Raw genomic sequence first — 20,025 nt, forward strand, 5'->3', positions numbered from 1 at the left:
TTTTTATTTATGTGGATAATTGAAAATTGACTATAATTATGCAATCTGACAACTTCAAGACAACTCATTGAGTGTTACTCTTTAGAAACAATGTGAATTGAGATGTTCCACCCACTAGACAGCCCAAGTCATGTTTGCTCATGGTTAAAGAATGTGCCATCAATCACAACACGCCAAACCAACAACAACAACAAAGAAAGTTCTCTCTTAGAAACAATCTAGGCAAGACAGGACTGACAGTAGCAACAAAAGAGAAGTGAGAGGTGATTTGAGGAAGTAAAATAAAGTTCAGTAAAGGCTGGGATATTTCTGTGGAACCTTTTGAGAGGGGAACTCCAAGACATGCCTTCTATTTGTTCAGATCGGGACCTGAGTTTGCATATTTTGTGATTTCAGAGTATGTTCTGACTAAAACAGCAAATACACTTAGTATAAATGGTTAATGAAGCTAGCAGTAAAGTGGGCACATCCTGTTACAATGCACATAAGAATAACAAAGCTAATATTAACCTAGCACTTACCATGGGCAGGCACTGTGCTAAAACGTTATACATGAGTTAGCTTGTTTAATCCTCCTAACAAGCCTGTGATGTAGGTGCTATTCTTAACTCTGTTTTCAGAAAACTAAAATTTAGAGAGAGAAACTGTTTTCCACAGCTGGTAAGTGTCTCACCTCAGGTCTGAACCAAGGTTTTCGGACCCCAGCCTTATATTCTTCATTATTGCACAATAGTGTGCTGTATGCTGTCCTGTCCATTAACCCTGGCAACATCTGAAATGGAATCTAATCTTGTTATTTTAGTACTCCTGCCCTTGCCCCCAGAGAAGCCCGTTATTTACCACCTCGAATGGCCAGCTGAATGCAGGCCAACCTTTGGGACCTGGTGTGACTCTTCCACATCAATCCTTGGAAGAAACCTACTAGAAATAAGTTATTTCTCCAGCACGGTCATGAGAGGCCAGAGACCCACTAAAGATGATAGGCTTTAACCAGGAGAAGTAGCATAAATTGAAACACAATCAGGAAAACCTTCTAACCATTATTTCATTTGCAGTGATACTTGAGTGTGTCTCACAGGTGCTGCTAAGGAAACCGTTCAAAGGCCCAGCCTATCTGTTGCAGGTCTTTCTTAAGCCTAAGGACAGTTGGGTACAGAGCCACCATATACATGTATGAAGCAGGTGGGCGTTCAAGACACTGAAGAGGGCACCTGTACCCAAATCTTTTATCACCAGAATCGCCAGGTGGTGTGGAATTCTCACCACTACTATTACTTACTGGGATAAAGCCTCCTATATCAGAATGTAAATCATGCTCTTGAAAAGATGAATACACTTATCCTTTAGCATTCACTGTAGACCAATGAGCTGTAATGTTAGAAAAGAGAACTGGGCTTCAAGGGAATGAGACCATGGTAGGGAAATTTTGATGGAAAAAGAGAATTAGGTCACTGTGGTGTTTTCCAGACACAAGTCTGCAGATTAAAGATGATCCAAGATGAAGTTTTCATTAATTTATGATGAAATATGAGCAACGAGGACCATGTAGTAAATTTTTAAATTAAAATTATAAATTCTGATATCATGTCCTTTTTTTTTAAACGGTACTGTGTCATTTCTTGCATGAAATGATTGTGATAAAATATGGAGATTGGTTTTTTTTTCCTTTCATTTCTTTCTTGACTTGGTAAAATAAAAACCAAGCAATTTTTTACTAACCTTTAATGTGGACATGTGCATGTGCTGAGTGCTTCACATTCAATATTTTATTTAATCTTCACAATGACTACATGAGGAATGTACTGTGGTAATCCCTATTTTACAGATGAAGACTTCCAGCCCTAGAGGATAAATAACTTACCCAAGGTTACATGGCTGATGAGTGCCAGAACTGATTTGTCCTTTTTCTTCCTCCCATTTAGGGCAGGGATATTGGGGCCTTTGTGGAGTGATGGGTACTAAAAACAGAGAAATGAAATACAGAAGATAAATTTCACCTACTTAACTTTACTCAAGACTCCCTAGAACTTTGCTTGCAAAAGTATTTCCCCTTATAGTCAACATTTATAAACTAACATCATAAAATCCTAGACGGCTATGGGCAAAACAAGTATTAAATTTTATCTCCTTTATTTTAACATCTATTTATTTTTGAGAGATAGAGAGAGAGAGAGAGAGAGAGAGAGCATGAGTGAGCAGGGGAGGGACAGAGAGAGGGGAACAAAGGATCTGAAGCGACTCTGTGCTGCCAGTAGTAAGCCTGCACAGTGAGCCTGGTGTGGGGCTTGAACTGACAAACCCATGAGATCATGCCCTGAGCCAAAGTCAGATGCATAACTGACTAAGCCACCTAGGCACCCCTCTCCTTTTTAACAAATGAGAAAACTTAGGGGTAGTGTATGACTTAAAATTCTAAATACTTGCAAATCACTCGCACTCAGAAATGTATACTTAAAGCAAAAGACATAACTGTAGCCATTGTTGCTAATGTAGGAAAAGAAAATAGACAAAGGAGAATAAAGTCTGATCACACAAGTAAAGTATAAACTCCAATGTAGCCAGTTCAATCATCCATGACAAATGAAGAACAGTAAATAGGAAAAAAAAGCCTCCAGAATAGAGTTAATTTGAACTCAGTGTTTTGTGCATAGTAAACACTCAACAAATAATCATTACTAAAAGAATGAATGAATTCCTAATTTTATATTGCTCATGGCACATGCATCTTTTCTTTTGCTGGAAATAAACATTGAAGACCGATGAGGATGCTCAACCATGAGATAACCTTCAAGGCTATACTTGGATTGACTAAGTGTGCTTGCCATTAAACATAGATGTGAAATAACAATAGGCAAAGATGGTAATTTGGACATTTGGACATGTAGTGATTAAGTTTTAAGAATTAGTATCATTCATGTGGCATTTTTCCAAACTATCAACATACGAAAATATTTTACATCACTGAACTTCCTTGCCACCACAAAGTCCAGTTAAGACCAGAATTATGCTTTCTTTTGGGAGGACAGAAGAGTTCTCATCAACCACAACAACCTCAGCAGATAGCTCGCTCTCTCTCTCTCTCATGCTCGCTCTGGAACATATGCCCAAGATTAGAATAAAGTCTAAAGCATATGTTCACCATTTCCAAATTCAAGATATTCTAAGTGGCATCTTCTGTTGGTTAGAAGGAAAATGAGTGAACAGTCAATTAAACTACCTTTTTAGTGTTGAGGGGGACAGAAACAGAATAGGGATCTGTGGCTTCAGCCCTGAGCTTCAGGAAATCCCACTGTAGCTTTCTATCTCTAAGCCAAAGAGCTAAGAAAGATCATCTAATGCTTTTGAAAGGCAAGCATTGAGGTAGGGACCTCAGAGAACCCCTCATCTACGTTGTAGACCAAGATGCAACCTATTATACAGAGAAATCAGGTACCACATTGAGTAGTTTCCCATCATGACTTAGGTTTGCATAAGAAACATGACGAAACTAAATTTTATTCCTGAAAATGGATTGAGAGACTGGTAAGTTTCAAGAGTCTTCTTCATTAATTAGGGATCAAAGATCATGCTCAACTTCCTTCACTCATGGAGGGAAGCTGAAAGTCCTGATGGCAATGCTTGAATCTATTGTTGACTCTCAGAACCCATTTCACCCACAAAGTTGAGCCCCCAAGGCTGAAAGGAGATAGAAGAAGTGAGGTTCGAACTTTCCCTTTATTTTCATTCTACACAAACCTGCCCATTAAAAATGGTGACTAGATCTCTGTCAAGTAGCTAAATTACCTGAAGAAGTTCTAATGACTATCAAGCTCTAATTTCTGCTTCTGGACTCTCATTCTGAAATGGGCGTTTCCTGCAGTGTCTGCTGGCTCAGTCAGCAGTGCATGCAACTCTTGATCTCAGGGTTGTGAGTTCAAGCTCCATGTTGGGTATAGAGATTACTTGAAAGAAAAATCTTAAAAAAATAAATAAGATGGAGGTTTATGGAGCTCTATGAAGAAGTAGTATACCATGGAGGGCAAAAGCCTGAACAAGTGGCTCCCACAGTTGTCTGTTCGGGGTCAGCAACTATTTCGGGAGACCCCGGAAGTGAAAGCATTAGGCAGGTTTTGAACTTGGGTTACAGGATCTTGGAGAATTACCTTTCAGCTGGGATGCTGGACTTACTGCTTCATTTGTTCAGCAACAATGTATTAAGCACCTATTAGGTGAAACCAGGAAGATGGGATTATGGACAGTTTAAGAAGCTGCAAAGTGAAACTAGGATTTGGGATTTTGATTGATGACCAGCATAGCTCCACAGGCTCCTCTGAGTGCGAAGCCAAGGGATTCCTCACCTACACCCCTGACCCACATTTTCCTTATCCCTTCAAATGGAAATTACCAATTTAGCATCATCATTAATTTTATCAGAAGTTTTTCCTCCTGAAAATTTCTAAGCTAAGATCTAATTGCATTGTCTCATGATAGGTCTACCACATAGGCAATATCAAAGCTAACACTGTTGGGCTGTGTACTAACCAATAAAAGCTAGATCTATTGCAAATCAAGAAAGGAAGAAAAAAAAGACCTAATCTTAATTTTCTCTTTGGCTTCCAGTGGGTAGCATAGTGCTTGTCCCATTTTGGACACTTCATAAACATTTACGGCATTGAAAGAAATTCCTAATAGTGAGGGTTTTTTACCTTGGACTTTGTTTGGCTGGATGCAATTATATGCTTGATATTTTCTCATTTGAAATGTCTTTGAACCAGTGAATAGTAATACTGAGCAGCAATAGAATAACAATTGATTTATTTAACTTTTAAGCCAGGAAAATTTGCCCCCTGAGGCAGCAAAATTCAGTCATCCAGTCTACTGAGTATTTGCTTCCTTTAATGCCAAAATTTCAGCTTCTGTTGAAATATGCATCAAGAGTGTTCACCTGAAACTATTCTAAAACTATTGACTCCATAATTTTTGCCTTTTGTCTCAAAATTTTTGTTCTATTTGTAAGAACGGTGTTATGATTACCTATTTCCTAAGAACAGGTAGGAGGTTTGTGAGCTACCAATTGGATATAACTCTACATATGCAGTTACCATTACTCTCATGCCAATGATTCAATATGCAAATGTGATGAAATCAGTTGTATATTGAAAGCAACAAAGTACTGAATTTTTAAAACGATGAATTCTAAACATATTCAGATTTAAGACAATCACAATAACATACACTCTCACTCATTTGAGTTAATTTTCCCGAGAAAGAACAAAGTGGAATTATAGCCAGATATACACATGGCACACAAGAAGTCTCACTGACCACTGGTCCACTTATGGGAGTGTGTGATACATGTGAATATTATTAGTCACATGAATCACAGTGGAGAAAAATTTGCAAATTCCTGTTCTATATGCATAGTCTTTTACTGTGAATTATAATCACTTTTGGAAAATTTGCATTTAAGCATGCTACAGTGTAAGTGCCCACTATTAGAAATAAGGCAAGAGTTTCCTGATGGCACTATTTAATAATGCACCTAGCACTGACATTCCTCAGTCCCTTGTTCTGCCTTCTTCTCCATAGCACTGATCCCCACCTAACATACATGTTATATATATCTTAATTATCTGTTTATATCTTCTTTCTAGAATGTGAACACTCCGTGAGGGTGTGGATATTTCTCTTGTTTTCTACTGTTTTCCCAACCTCTAGAATAGTGCCTGGTACATAATAGAGACTCAGTAAATATTTGTTGAATGAATAGACAGAATGGGAATATTTGTTCTACTGAGCAACTCTTCTGAAGAAACTGTATTAATTTTTTTTCTGTTTTAGGCTGTCAGTTACTTTTATTAAAAGAAAATTTGGGGGCACCTGGGTAGCTCAGTCAATTAAGCATCTAACTCTTGTTTTCGGCTCAGGTCATGATCTCACAGTTCATGAATTCAAGCCCCACATCCAGCTCTGTGCTGACAGCTCAGAGCTTGCTTGGGATTTTCTGTCTCCCTCTGCCTCTGCTGCTCCTATGTGCACATGCATGTTCTCTCTCTCTCTCTTGCTCCCAAAAAGAAATAAATATTAAAAAAAAAAAAAAAGAAAATTGGGATGATGAATGAAATAAAATCACTCAACAACCTAAAACACAATAGTTAGTCTAAAAGTAAAAACAGTAGTGATGGAAGAGAAACAATCTAATAGTCATTCTTTTCTCTGCTTGACAAATTGGAGAATACACTTTTCAAAGGCTTGAATATGATATATATTCCAAGAGCTGCTAAAGAAAGGAACACATCTCAAATCAACATTGTCTACAGGAAAACTAATAATTAATTATCAGATTAGACAGCAATAATACTAAACAATAGAGTAGTAATTCTTCTAAATCAAAGAAGACATCCTTCTGAACTAAAGTATTAAGAAGGATAAAACTAAGATAAATCCATTTTAAGTGTCAGCTAGAAGCAAAAAGATTATAAAGTTTCATTTTATTTTACTAAATCTTTTTTTTACATTTTTTAAATGTTTATTTATTATTTTTGAGACAGAGACAGAGCATGAGTCGGGGAAGGGCAGAGAGAGAGGGAGGCACAGAATCTGAAGCAGGCTCCAGGCTCTGAGCTGTCTGCACAGAGCCCAAACTGGGACTTGAACTCACAGACTGAGAGATCATGACTTGAAGTGAAGTCAGTTGCTTAACCGACTGAGACACCCAGGCTCCCCTCTTTACTAAATAAAATATTAAAATTGAATAATATTAATGCTGAACATGAATTGGCTCATGCAATGTATTTGTTTATTTTTAATTAGACCTTTTAAGATAATTGTCAATTCACCTGCAGTTGTAGGAAATAATACAGAGAGGTCTCACGTATCCTTTGCCCAGTTTCCCCTAGTGGTAACATCTTATAAAATTACAGTACAGGGGCGCCTGGGTGGCGCAGTCGGTTAAGCGTCCGACTTCAGCCAGGTCACGATCTCGCGGTCCTGAGTTCGAGCCCCGCGTCAGGCTCTGGGCTGATGGCTCGGAGCCTGGAGCCTGTTTCCGATTCTGTGTCTCTCTCTCTCTCTGTCCCTCCCCCGTTCATGCTCTGTCTCTCTCTGTCCCAAAAATAAATAAAAAAACGTTGAAAAAAAAATTACAGTACAATATCACTGCCAGGATATTGACACTGATGCAGTCAATATATATGCATTTCCATTACAAGGAACCCTCATGTTATTCGTTGTTCTTTTGTAGTCAGACCTACTTCCCTTTATCCCCACCCCTCCAACTCCTGGAAACTTCTTAATATGTTCTACACTTCTATAATTTTGTCATTTCTGGAATGTTATATACAAAATGATTTGTCCTAAAGTTATAATATATAATCTTCTGGGATTGGCTTTTTTTCCAGTCAGCATAATTCTCTGGACATTCATACAGGTTGCTGAATATAAAAATAGCACCTTCTTTTTTATTAAATAGTTTTCCATGATACCACCACGATTTGTTTAACCATTCACGTATTAAAGGCCATCAGGTTGTTTTCAGTTTGGGACTATTATGAATAAATAGTCATGTATAGGTTTTTATATGAACATAAGTCTTCAATTCTCTGGGATAAATGCTTAGGAGTTCAGTTGCTAGGTTGTACAGTAATTGCATGCTTAGTTTTTAAAGAAACTGCTAAACTTTTTTTCCAGAGTGGCTATATCATTTTACACTCCCACCAGCAATGTATGAGTAGTTCCCTTTCTTTGTATTCTTGCCAGCATTTGGTGGTATTACCATTTTTTTTAGCCATTCAGGTAGGTATGTATTGATACCTCATTGTAGTTTAATTGTGCATCTTCCTGATGGCTGAAGATGTTGTATACCTTTTCATGTGCATTTTTATATCCTTTTGGTGAAATGTCTGTGTAAATCTTTTGTCCATTTTCCAATTGGACTGTTTATTCTTTTACTATTGAATTTGGAAAGTTCTTTATATATTCTAGATATAGCTCTTCATTGCATGTGTGGCTTATAAATATTTTCTTTCAGTCTGGAACTTATCTTTTCATAATCTTAACACAATTTTTCACAAGCAAAAATTAACTCAACAATTTTTCTTCAATTGATCATGCTTTTGTTGTCAAATCTAAGAACTCTTTGCTTATTCCTAACACTTTACCTTTTTTTTTCTAAAAATTTTATAGTTTTAAGTTTAACATTTGAACCCAAGATCCATTTTGAGTTAATTTTTGTATATGGTATGAGATTTATCTTCCTGTATGTCCCTTTATCTCCTTTATTTAAAGTATAAATATCTTAGATATTTCCTTTGGATAACCATTCAGTATAATTTTTGGCTTCAAACATCATTCTTAATTTAGAAAACTCAAGAGGAGAAGGGAAACCAATTATATTCACTTATATTTTTGCTTACCATGTTCTTCTGATGTTCTAAGTTTCCTTCTTTTATCATTCCTTTTTGAGAACTTCCTTTAGCTATTCTCTCGGAATGGTGACAAATTCTCTTAGTTTTCATATCTCTAAGCATTTTTTGATTTCTCCTTAATTCCTGAAGGATATTTTTGCTGGGTATAGGACTCTGGATTGATGAGTCTTTTCTTTCAGCACTTAAAAGATCTTAATACCACTTCCTTCCTTTCTCTACAGTTTCTGAAGAGAAATTTGCTATAATTTGAATTATTTTTCCCCTTTAGGTAAAGTAACACTTTTCTCTGGCTGCCTTCAAATTCTTTTTGTTTCTAGTTTTCAGAAGTGTAATTTTAATGTGCTGTGGTGTGGATTTATTTGGGCTTATTTTGTTTGGGTTTGCTCAGCCTCTTTAATCTGTAAATTTTGCCTTTTCCAAAATTGGGAAGTTTTCGGTAATTATTTCTTCAGGTTCTTTTCTAATCCCGCTTTCTCCCTCCTTTTCTTCTGATGACACAAAGTGTTTGATCTTTTGTTTTGATTCCACTGGTTGCTGAGACTATTCACTTTTTTTTTTAGTTTTTTTCTGTTTTTCAGGTTCTATTTTCCAATTCATGGATTCTTTCTTCTGTCCCTTTCATTCTGCTGTTGAGCTTATTCACTGAATTTTTAACTTTTATTATTAAATTTTTTTTTACAATTTTCTAAAATTATCAATTGGTTCTTCTTTGGATCTTCTTTTTCTTTTTAAGAGGAAAATAGAGAGTGTGCACAAGTCAGGGAGAGGAGCAGAGAGGGAGAGAGAGAATCTTAAGTAGGCTCCATGCTGAGCATGGATGTGGGGCCCAATCCCATGACCCTGGGATCATCACCTGAGCTAAAATCAAGAGTCAGATGCTCAACTGACTGAGGCACCCAGATACCCCGATCTTCTTTATAACCTTCTATTTAATTTTCAATATCTTCTAATTTTTCATTTGTTTCATGTGTGTTTATAATTGCTCATTAAGTTTTTTATCATGCTGCTTTAAAATCTTTATTGGATTAATTCTCACATCTCTGTCATCTTAGTGTTGGCTTCTATTAGTTGTCTTTTTTCATATGAGTTTGGTGTTCACTCATTTAATTGAGGTTCATTTATTACTGAACCTCTGAAAAAGCAATACTGGTTTGAGCTCTTCTTCATTGTTGGTAATTTGTAAAATGAAAGTGAATTTCAAAATGAAATCTAGGGTCACCTATCTAGGGTGGCTCAGTTGGTTAAGTGTCTGATTTGATTTCGGTTCAGGTCATGATCTCATGGTTTGTGGGTTCAAGCCCTGAATTGGGCTCCTGGCTGCTGATAGTGTGGAGTCTTCTTGGTATTCTCTGTCTCCCTTTCTCTCTGCCCTTAACCTTCTTGTGCTCATGCTCTCTCTCTCTCTCTCTCAAAATGAATAAATAAACTTAAAAAAAGTGAAATCTAAATATTTTTGTATCATAAGATTATGAATCTTATTTAAACCCTCTGTATTAATTAGCTATCTCTGAAACCACTCAGGCAGGAGAAGGGTGAACACCACATCCTTACAGCTTGGGGAAGTAGAAGTCAATATTCTCTATTCAACCTCTGTTGTCATCTTATGGGGACAGACTCTTCATTACTGCTGGCAGGAGAGGAATTTCATCACCCCATATGATCCCCACTGGCATTACAGGTGGCAGCCTTATTACTGATGAGTGCTTATAAGAGTCCTGACACTCCACTGGTGTCCCTCTGACACAACCTCAGTGGGGAGAGGAAAGAGTGTCTTATTATGGTTGGGTGGAAATGGAAGTCCAAACCCCCCATGTCATCTCCATTGACACTACGGAGGGACTCATTACAGGCCAGTGAGGATGAAAGTCCTGGTTTGCTAGTTGGCCTTCTCTGACACCACCTTGGGGATTGGCACCTCCTTATAGCTTGGTGAGGATGGAAGTCCTCACTCAGCCTTCACTAGTCTGGGTGGGGGAGGGACTACAGTATTTTCTGTGGTGTTTGGTACCACAGAAAGGTAGAGAAGTTTGGAAGCAAGAAATTAATGTTTGAAATGAATTTTTTCTTGCTAGAACTTTTGGTTTGAGAGAGTAAGCTTTTGCTGAGGCTTTTTTGTCTGTGTCCATTGGCATCCTGGGTTGCTTGCTTTTTCAGCTACAGATGTTGAATAGATGAGGCAAAAAGAAAACCCAGGGAACTCAGAACCATGTTGTCCTTCAGGTCCCAAAGTCCCTAGCTGGTCTGCCTTCTCTCAACTTTTCAGTCTTTTCAAGTTTGTTTTATATTGTAAGTCCTGGGAGAAATAGGGAAAGAGTAACAGAAAAAAAAAATCTCTACTTTACGTTTTTGGAAATGGAAACCCATACAATATATTTTGTTCCATAAATACGTCAAATAAATAAGTAGATAGTCATTATTGAATCTTCTGAAACAATGATATCTAGGTCTCTGGTGTCCAATATAGCAGTCACTAGGCATATGGGAATATTTAAATTTAAATTAGTTAAAATTAGACAAAATAAAAATCCAGTTATTAAGCTTCAGTAGCAAGATTTTGAATGCTTAAAAATAGCTACATGTTCCCAGTGGTTACCATGTAGGACTGCACGGATTCAGAGCATTTGGAACATCTCAGAAAGTCTGGACAAGGGTGAGCTAGACACTGAGCAAAATGGTTCATGATACTACTAAATGTTGATGTGAAAAAATAAGCAGGAAGAAAAATATGAGCAGTTGGGTAAATAAGTGACCCTGTGAATTACAAGAATAGAAAGGATGTGGATTTGTTCACAAGGTGAATTTGCAAAATGGACACCAACCTGCTACCATAGCATGGATTGAATTTTTAGTGATTCTAGCTGCATAGGTCTATTCCTAAGACAATACTTTTTTCCATGAGTTAATGCAATTTGGAACAGTGAAAGCTAGTTGATGCAACAGCTGAGATTAGCATGTATTTACCATGACATTGCATGTTATGTTGCATTCAGATATCGTCTGACTTTGGCAAATGTTGGATACATTCATTCAACATCATTTGATACAGGGGATACATGTATTTTGTAGAATTCAGTTGTTTTAAAACAATGAACTGAAATGGCATAGAGGCAACTTTAGCAAAAGAGTATAATTTCAGGGCAGCAAAGCCCAAGTAAAGGTAAAATATAGGCAAATAAAACTAAAATAGCTAAAAATTACAACGAGTTCAGAACTAGAGCTTCATGTTATTTAATTTATTTGACAATTATTTGTAAAATGCATATTATTACAGTTCAACCATCAGTTTCTCAGATGAGAAATTCTGTGACAGAGAAATTGGTTTTATTACTTATTGGAAAAGGAAGGAAAAATACTTAAGCCACTTTATCACTTCCTATTTATATCATACAGCCAACACATGCCTTTCATACCAGCCATATTGGCCCCCTAATCATTTGAAAAAATACCTTGCACTTTCTGCCTCCATGGTGAACTTATATATTTTTTCCTCATTAATTCATTCCACATATATTTATTTGGCACCTTCAATGTGCCAGAACATTCTAGCACCAAAGTACATCAACAGACAAAACAAAGATCCTTGCCTGAATACTCACATTTTAGGTAAATAAATAATAAGTATAATAAATAAATTACAAGATGAGTACTGTAGAAAAAAGACAAAGCAGAACATGTTAAAGGGGAATGAGATGAGAGATATGGGGCAGACTAAGTCACTCTTACAGGACCCATCATCACCGTCACCATCATTTCAAATACTACCTCCTTTACAAGGCCCTCCTTGATACCTTAGGTTTTTTTTAAAGATTTTATTTTTAAGTAATTTCTACAATGTGGGGCTTGAATTTATAATCCTGAGATCAAAAGTCTCATGCTCTATCTAACTGATCCAGCCAGGTGCCCTTCCTTCTTACCTTAGTTAAAACAGATCTCTCTCACCATGTTCCTTTAGCTGTTCCTATCTTTATTACAGCACTTAGCATTCTGCCTTGTGTGTTACATATGAATACATCTGTCTTTTCATTAGACTCTGAATCCTTAATAAAGAGAATGTGGCTTATTAATCACTCTATTCCTTGCAGAGTCACACATAGTGGTTGGCTTAATAAGTGTTTGTTGAACAATGATGCCTAAATTGAACACAAATTGACAGAGGCCCAGATTGTTTATAAAAGGTAGTCTTAATATTAGGATTCAAAAATATAAATTACACATGTAAATGTTGGATGCCAATTCTCTGTTCACACTTACTTTCTTCCCTTCTGCTAACATCCATTGCGCTAGAGAGATGGTAATGTTTTGTTGGAGAAAGGATTATTTTATGCTCTTGCTGAATTCCTAGTAGAAATACCACATATTAACATGCTCAACAAATCAAGCAAACTAGTGTCATCATCAAGAACTTAAATTTGTCTTCAGAGCATTATGCATTGACCCTATTAAATGTTCGACGTTAGAATTTTGGCAAAATAACCAACACTATTGTCTTTATATAACATCATGCTTTCATCTGAGAAAATATGACTTATGTGAAATTGTCAATCTTTATTTTTCTTCTTATTAATAAAAAACACAGAAATAATCTAGCTATATTCTTCTCAATTTCTTTCACAAAACACACGGCTTTACATGACAAGAACAAGTAGAACTTGTATAAGAAATTGTATTTCTTAAACATAACATACTGTCTTGAAAGTGCTACTATAAACAACACTCACTACGTAATAAAGTATAGTTATGAAGCTGATTTTGATTACACATTCTAAAGTATCCTACTCAGTAGGTGCGAATAAAAGACTTTCCCTAGATAATCATATAACAAAAGTACAAGTACCTCTTATGTTTTACCTCTTTTTAAAAATCAGGTTTAGAATTTAAAGATTTGGTTAGTGTCTAATTAGAAAATTTTTATAAATTCTTAGTAATTCAGATAGATTGAATTAGTTGAATTAGTGATTAGTGTAGCTTTTTCGAGTTGAGATGTGACAACATGAAATATTAATGAATGTTCTACTGGAATTGCTAATGATATATTCTTCTGATGGAGAATTAAAAAATTTTTTTAATGTTTATTTTTTTTGAGAGAGAGACAGAGTCAGAGTGTGAGTGGGGGAGGGACAGAGAGAGAGGGAGACATAGAATCTGAGGCAGGCTCTAAGCTCTGAGCTGTTAGCACAGAGCATGGTGCAGGGCTCAAACTCACAAAGTACAAGATCATGACCTGAGCTGAAGTCGGACACTTAACTGACTGAGCCACCCAGGCACCCCTTCTGATGAAGAATTTTAAAGAAACCTCTTTTAAATAAGGGAATGTGTTTTTATTCTTAATATTTTTATTAAACTGAAAGATGCTTCTCTTTTAAAACATTTTTTTTTAAAGTAAGCTCTACCCCCAGGACAGCTGGCTGGCTCAGTAGGTAGGGCATGTAACTCTGGATCTTGGGGTCATGGGTTCAAGCCCCACATTGAGTGTGGAGATTACTTAAGTAAATAGAACTTAAAAATACAAAGTAATCTCTACACCTAATGTGGGGCTCAAACTCATGATCCCAAGATCCAGAGTCACATGCTGTACCAACTGAGCCAGCCAGGTATTCCGATGTTCCTCTTAAAGGTACTTATTTTTATCCAAAATGCTCACATAGTATACATTTCAACTAAATTTTATCCCTGATGTGCAAGGAATTACTGTAGAGGATAATCATTAAAGAAACCAAAATTATTCATTATGATTATCATAGGAAAGTTAATGGGTCATAGGTGAGAAAGTTAACAGTGGTGGAAGAGACAACATGCTGGTCTGAAGCAGAACAAATGTAAAGAATGCATAGGATGATCATGAACATGAGAAAACATGTCTGCACTGACTAGATTCAATGTTTGGCTTAGAAATTGAATCTTATGTCTTATTTCTATTTTCCTATGTGACTGGTACAACGTTGTGTGCTCGTGTATGTGTATATAAGCCTGCAATAAGTGACTAGTTAATTTAATTACTCACAGAGGACTAGACAAGCTGCTAAAGTTACTCTTTGTCTTTGAGGCTGTGTGTAAATGTTATCAAAACAAGTGATAAATTCAACAAAAATAGAAATTGTTATATGAAATGATTTGAGACAATTTAGCTGTTTGACTTGATTTTTCAAGGTTTTGATCATCTATTTACAAGAAAGTTTAAAGTTTAAGTGGGCCAAATCTATAGTTGGTTAATCCTCTTCAGTACGAAATTTTGGCATTAATATCTCTCATAATTATTTTGATTAAAATGTATTGTTAGACACGTTTTCAAAGACCAAAGAAGTTTATGTATATGTGTAAATTTTGCGTCTGGTGTCTGTCCACACAGAATGAACATTTTAGTGTGTAGTTGACTATACACACACAATGTATACTTTTAGAGCTTATAAAAAATGTGCTTGTCTATAAAAAGGATACAAATGGGGACTTAACATGTTAATAATATACAAATTTATTTTAGCTATATAATCTTTTTCACTTCGGAATTAAAGTTTTACTCAAGGGTACGAATTCCTCCTGCATTTTGTAGATGCTGTAGTTGCTACTAGTTTATCAGTAAATATTAGCTGGGTGTTTTCATGGTAAATGGGAAAAGTATTTTTAATCTGTCCACGTAAGTAGGCCCACTGCTGTCAGCAGATAAGAGAGAGAACAGGAACAAGGTATAGTGCTGAAGTCTGAAAAACTAAAAGGTCAAAAAAAAAAAAAAAGAATACTTGTACTTTAAGAGTGATTTCCTTGAATATTATTTTTAGAGCAACATACAAACAACATAATTGAAGAAGGTCAACACAAATCAATTTGCAAATTTTATAATTTAAGAAGTGGGTACACAAATATAATTTTCATTTTAGCTTGAAATATGCATGAAAGTGTTGTCTGATCTTCACCAAGATGAAAACAAATGATGAAATCACTTTCATATAATATCCAGTCACACTTCATAGAGATTTTTCTGAGGGAAGATATGTAATAGTCACTTCTCTTTTACCTTTAAACAGTAGTACAGTCAAATTTATCTTTGTTCACCTAGTCTCTGGTCAATTGTAACTGGGAGAGATGCAAAAGTCTAAAGCAGATGAGGAGGAGGGAAAGACTGTTTGGGGTCAGGGAAACAGCAAGAACAGAAGGAAAAGGGTGAGATAAATCAACCAGTGGGAAAGAAATCAGTCTCTTAGAGCGGATTTGTGTGTTTTGAGTGGTGGGGGACGAGGCTTCCATTATAGCCTCAAGATTGGCTTTCAGATTTACTCCCAGTTTTCAAGATGATGTTACTCTTGCTTGTCCTGTCCTGATTTCACACTTTTGTTTAAGTTTTCCACTCTAGAATCGAATATCTTTTTTTATAGTTCCATACACTGAGCAGTTTCCCATTTCCTGCTTTGTTTTGTTTTTTAGCTACCTGAATTTCTTCCTTAAGACTGTTCATGAAGGTCCAAGAAACCATCTAGGTTTAAGTTGACCAATGCACTTGAGTTCCACAATGTTTATTAAGCACTTAGTAGGGGACAGGCACGTTTAGATGAAGAAGCCATGGTTCCTACTCTCCTGAAGCTTTTCAGTGCCCCAACTCTGCCTATATTATCCTCTACTACAATGCAGTTTAAAGTCTTCCAAAACAGAAAAAGATAAAATAACTAATAAATGCTAAGAAGCCTGAAGCTCACCCCAAATAAGAATCACGAGATTTGATCTGGGAAGCACCTGTGATGAAAAGATAACATGGTAGTTTGGATCCTAGCTCTGTCACATGTAATACAACTTTGAACAAGATGATATAAGGCAGGAGAACTGACATTTCTATGCATCCAGCATAATGATTGGTATTGTGTATTATTTAATACTCATAGTTCACATCACCCCCAAGCTCTCACTTTATTTTTTTTAAATTTACATCCAAGTTAGTTAGCATATAGTGCAACAATGATTTCAGGAGTAGATTCCTTAATGCCCCTTACCCATTTAGCCCATCCCACCTCCCGCAACCCCTCCAGTAACCCTTTGTTCTTCATATTTAAGAGTCTCATGTTTTGTCCCCCTTCCTGTTTTTATATTATTTCTGCTTCCCTTCCCTTATGTTCATCTGTTTTTATCTTAAAGTCCTCATATGAGTGAAGTCATATATTTGTCTTTCTCTAACTTCGCTTAGCATAATACCCTCTATCTCCTTCCACGTAGTTGCAAATGGCAAGATTTCATTCTTTTTGATTGCCGAGTAATACTCCATTGTATATATGTACCACATCTTGTTTATCCATTCATCCATTGATGGACATTTGGGCTCTTTCCATACTTTGGTTATTATTGATAGGGCTGCTATAAATATTGGCGTGCATGTGCCCCTTCAAAACAGCATACCTGTATCCCTTGGATAAATACCTAGTAGTACAATTTCTGGGTCATAGGGTAGTTCTATTTTTAATGTTTTGAGGAAACTCCATACTGCTTTCCAGAGTGGCTGTACCAATTTGCATTCCTACCTTCTATCTTGCAAAAGAGATCCTCTTTGTCTGCATTCTCACCAACATCTGTTGTTGCCTGAGTTGTTAATGTTAGCAATTCTGACAGGTATGAGGTGGTATCTCATTGTGGTTTTGATTTGTATTTCCCTGATGATGAGTGAGTTGAGCATTTTTTTCATGTGTCGGTTGGCCATCTGGATGTCTTCTTTGGAAAAGTGTCTATTCATGTCTTTTGCCCATTTCTTCACTAGATTATTTAGTTTTTGGGTGTTGAGTTTGACAAGTTCTTTATAGATTTTGGATACTAACATTTTATCTGATATGTTGTTTGCAAATATATTCTCCCATCCTGTCGGTTGCCTTTTAGTTTTGTTGATTGTTTCCTTCACTGTGCAGAAGCTTTTTATTTTGATGAGGTCCCAATAGTTCATTTTTGCTTGTTTCTCTTGCGTCTGGAGATGTGTTGAGTAAGAAGTTGCTGCAGCCAAGGCCAAAGAGGATTTCTCCTCAAGGATTTTGATGGCCTCCTGTCTTACATTTAGGTCTTCCATCCATTTTGAGTTTATTTTTGTGTATTGTATAAGAAAGTGGTACCGGTTCATTTTTCTGCATGTTGCTGTCCAGTTTTCCCAGCACCACTTGTTGAAGAGACTGTCTTTATTCCATTGGATATTCTTTCCTGCTTTGTCAAAGATCAGTTGGTCATACGTTTGTGGGTCCATTTCTGGGTTCTCTATTCTGTTCCATTGATCTGCCAGCTCTCACTTTAAAAAACAAAACAAACAAACAAACAAACAAAAAACAACAAAAAACAAGTAAAAAACAGTATTTTTCCTATTTTAATTTTTTTTTAACGTTTATTTATTTTTGAGACAGAGAGAGACAGAGCATGAACAGGGGAGAGTCAGAGACAGAGAAGGAGACACAGAATCTGAAATAGGCTCCAGGCTCTGAGCTGTCAGCACAGAGCCGGACGTGGGGTTTGAACTCACGAACCGCGAGATCATGACTTGAGCCGAAGTCGGACGCTTAACCTGAGCCACCCAGGTGCCCCAGTATTTTTCCTATTTTAAAAGGGACCAAAACTTAAATGTAGATAAAGCTAAGAAGCTTGGGTTTTCAGACACATCTGAGATTTGAGCCTGGTCTCAAGCCCCCAACTCTACCACTTACCCGATTCTAGGGTAAGTTATTCATTCATTTATTCAATACTCACTATATGTCAAGCACATTGCTTGGCACTAAATTTTAAGAAAATAATGTGACATGGTCCCTCCCCTTAAGCCTCTTAATGTCACTAGAGGGAGACAAGCACTTAAGGAAGCCCTTGTAATAGGTTGATAGGTGTAGTTCTGGAAGTCTACAAAGAGTAGTATGGGATACAAATGAGTCCATTCTACCTGGAACTGGCAAATGGCAGAGATCAGGAAAGCTTTTACGGGGGAGGTGGTTCTAGAGTTTCACAGAGTCACCCATTAAGTCAGGTGGTTGTGAGAAAGAACAAGACATTCTAACTGGAGTGAGCACTGGGGCCTGAAACAGATCGGCAAGAAATGAAGGTGGTTCAGGGTGGCTGGAGTGAGAAAACCACAAGTTGGGAGTAATAATATTCACTTCCCGTGTTAGAGGATACATAGAGAACATTTATACAGGGTTAAGCATATTGCCTGAGACATACGAGGTGCTCAAAAAATGTTCCTGTTTCTCTTTCAGATGCTGCATTTGATTACATCCCCTTCTAGCTCTGAAACTTCATGATTCTTACCATAGTGTATAGTTCTTGTTATATATTGGTTCATACATTTTTTTTTACACATTGTACATATTCAATGAATAAATAGTCTCTACCACAGTTGGCAGAAGACTGGGTAAAACAAGATGCACATTTTGATAAGGATTGAAACAAAAGCTGAATTTAGCTTTAATCCTTGCTTTCTCTGTCCCTTTATAGTAACTTGAATACAGTTTTGCTTGTGTATATTTGAATGTGCTGAAAGTGTAGAAATTTAGCATTAGTTCAGTTCAGGGACAGAATTCAATATTTTCCCATGGGGACTGCTCACCTGCTTCCCAAACCAGGAGAGCTACTTTTCTGCCCCCAGCAGTTTCTAAGATCATAACATCAACCATATTGCTGGGTGGAGCTTTGAAGGCAGCATACGGTACAAGTACAACCTTAAGAGCTCATCACTTCTGTACTGAGTTCATACATGTAATGCATTTTCAAATAGCACTGATATGTTGCAAATGTCCAATAAGAACTAGTTCTTATTTTACGTTCCACCGAAGTTTTATATAAATGGAACTGGGAGCAGGGTAGGAACGGGGTAGTAGAGTTCCGCCAAAGGAGGGAAATGCAAAAGGTATCAAGAAGAGGGAAGGCAGGAATATACCCAAGAGTGTGACTGTAATCCCACTAGGACACATACTTCTTTAGACAGGAAGATATTCCTGCCATGACAGATGAGCCTGAGGTGCTTATACCCATTGGAACCTCTCCCTACCCCTCCCACCTCCACCTTCAGCTGGGTTGGCTATCAAAGTGCCTTTTCTGGTGGTGAAGTTGCCTACCTCTTGTAGTCTTTTTAAAAAGCATGGTCAAGTTGTAGGAGAAATTCTATCATAGAAATGTATTTCACGTCAAATAAGTCATTTTTCCTGTTACGAATATTTGTGAGCATCTTGATATTTTAAACTACACTATCATATTGATTTTTCTTAGATGTATATAAATTCTGACAAGGTATAGTGATGATGTCGAGTAGTTTTAACAAAAGATTTAAATGTTGGTGACATCAAAAAACACATTTTAAAATAATGGAAACAGGTTTATATTCTAATGGATTTCAGGACTGCTACCCTTTTGGAAAGAAAAGATATGGGTATTTATGCAGGTATAAATATTGTTAGGGAGGGAGAATAATTATTCCTAACAGTAAGCATAATGAGGCTAATAATAGAAGATATGTCATCAAAGGAAAACGTTGACTTGTGAGAAAAAAAAAATTACTCAGGCACTGGAAGAGATGACTTATAAAGCTTATAATGGCACTGGAATAAACCTTTTGGATAAGCACATTTTGTTTGATCTTTGTCAGTTTTTCTCACTCCATGCAACTTTGAGAGTCACCTTGGTGTAA

The 20,025-nt window shown here is 36.7% G+C and overlaps 1 pseudogene; it reads right to left on the reverse strand.

Moving 5' to 3' along the window:
• Positions 1-12,681, reverse strand: part of LOC125922379 (PAT complex subunit Asterix-like) — a 31,403-nt pseudogene extending 18,722 nt beyond the window's left edge.
• Positions 12,682-20,025: the final 7,344 nt, after the last annotated feature.

This window comes from Panthera uncia, chromosome B1 (genome assembly GCF_023721935.1).
Source record: "Panthera uncia isolate 11264 chromosome B1, Puncia_PCG_1.0, whole genome shotgun sequence".
NCBI classification, from domain to species: Eukaryota; Metazoa; Chordata; class Mammalia; order Carnivora; family Felidae; genus Panthera; species Panthera uncia.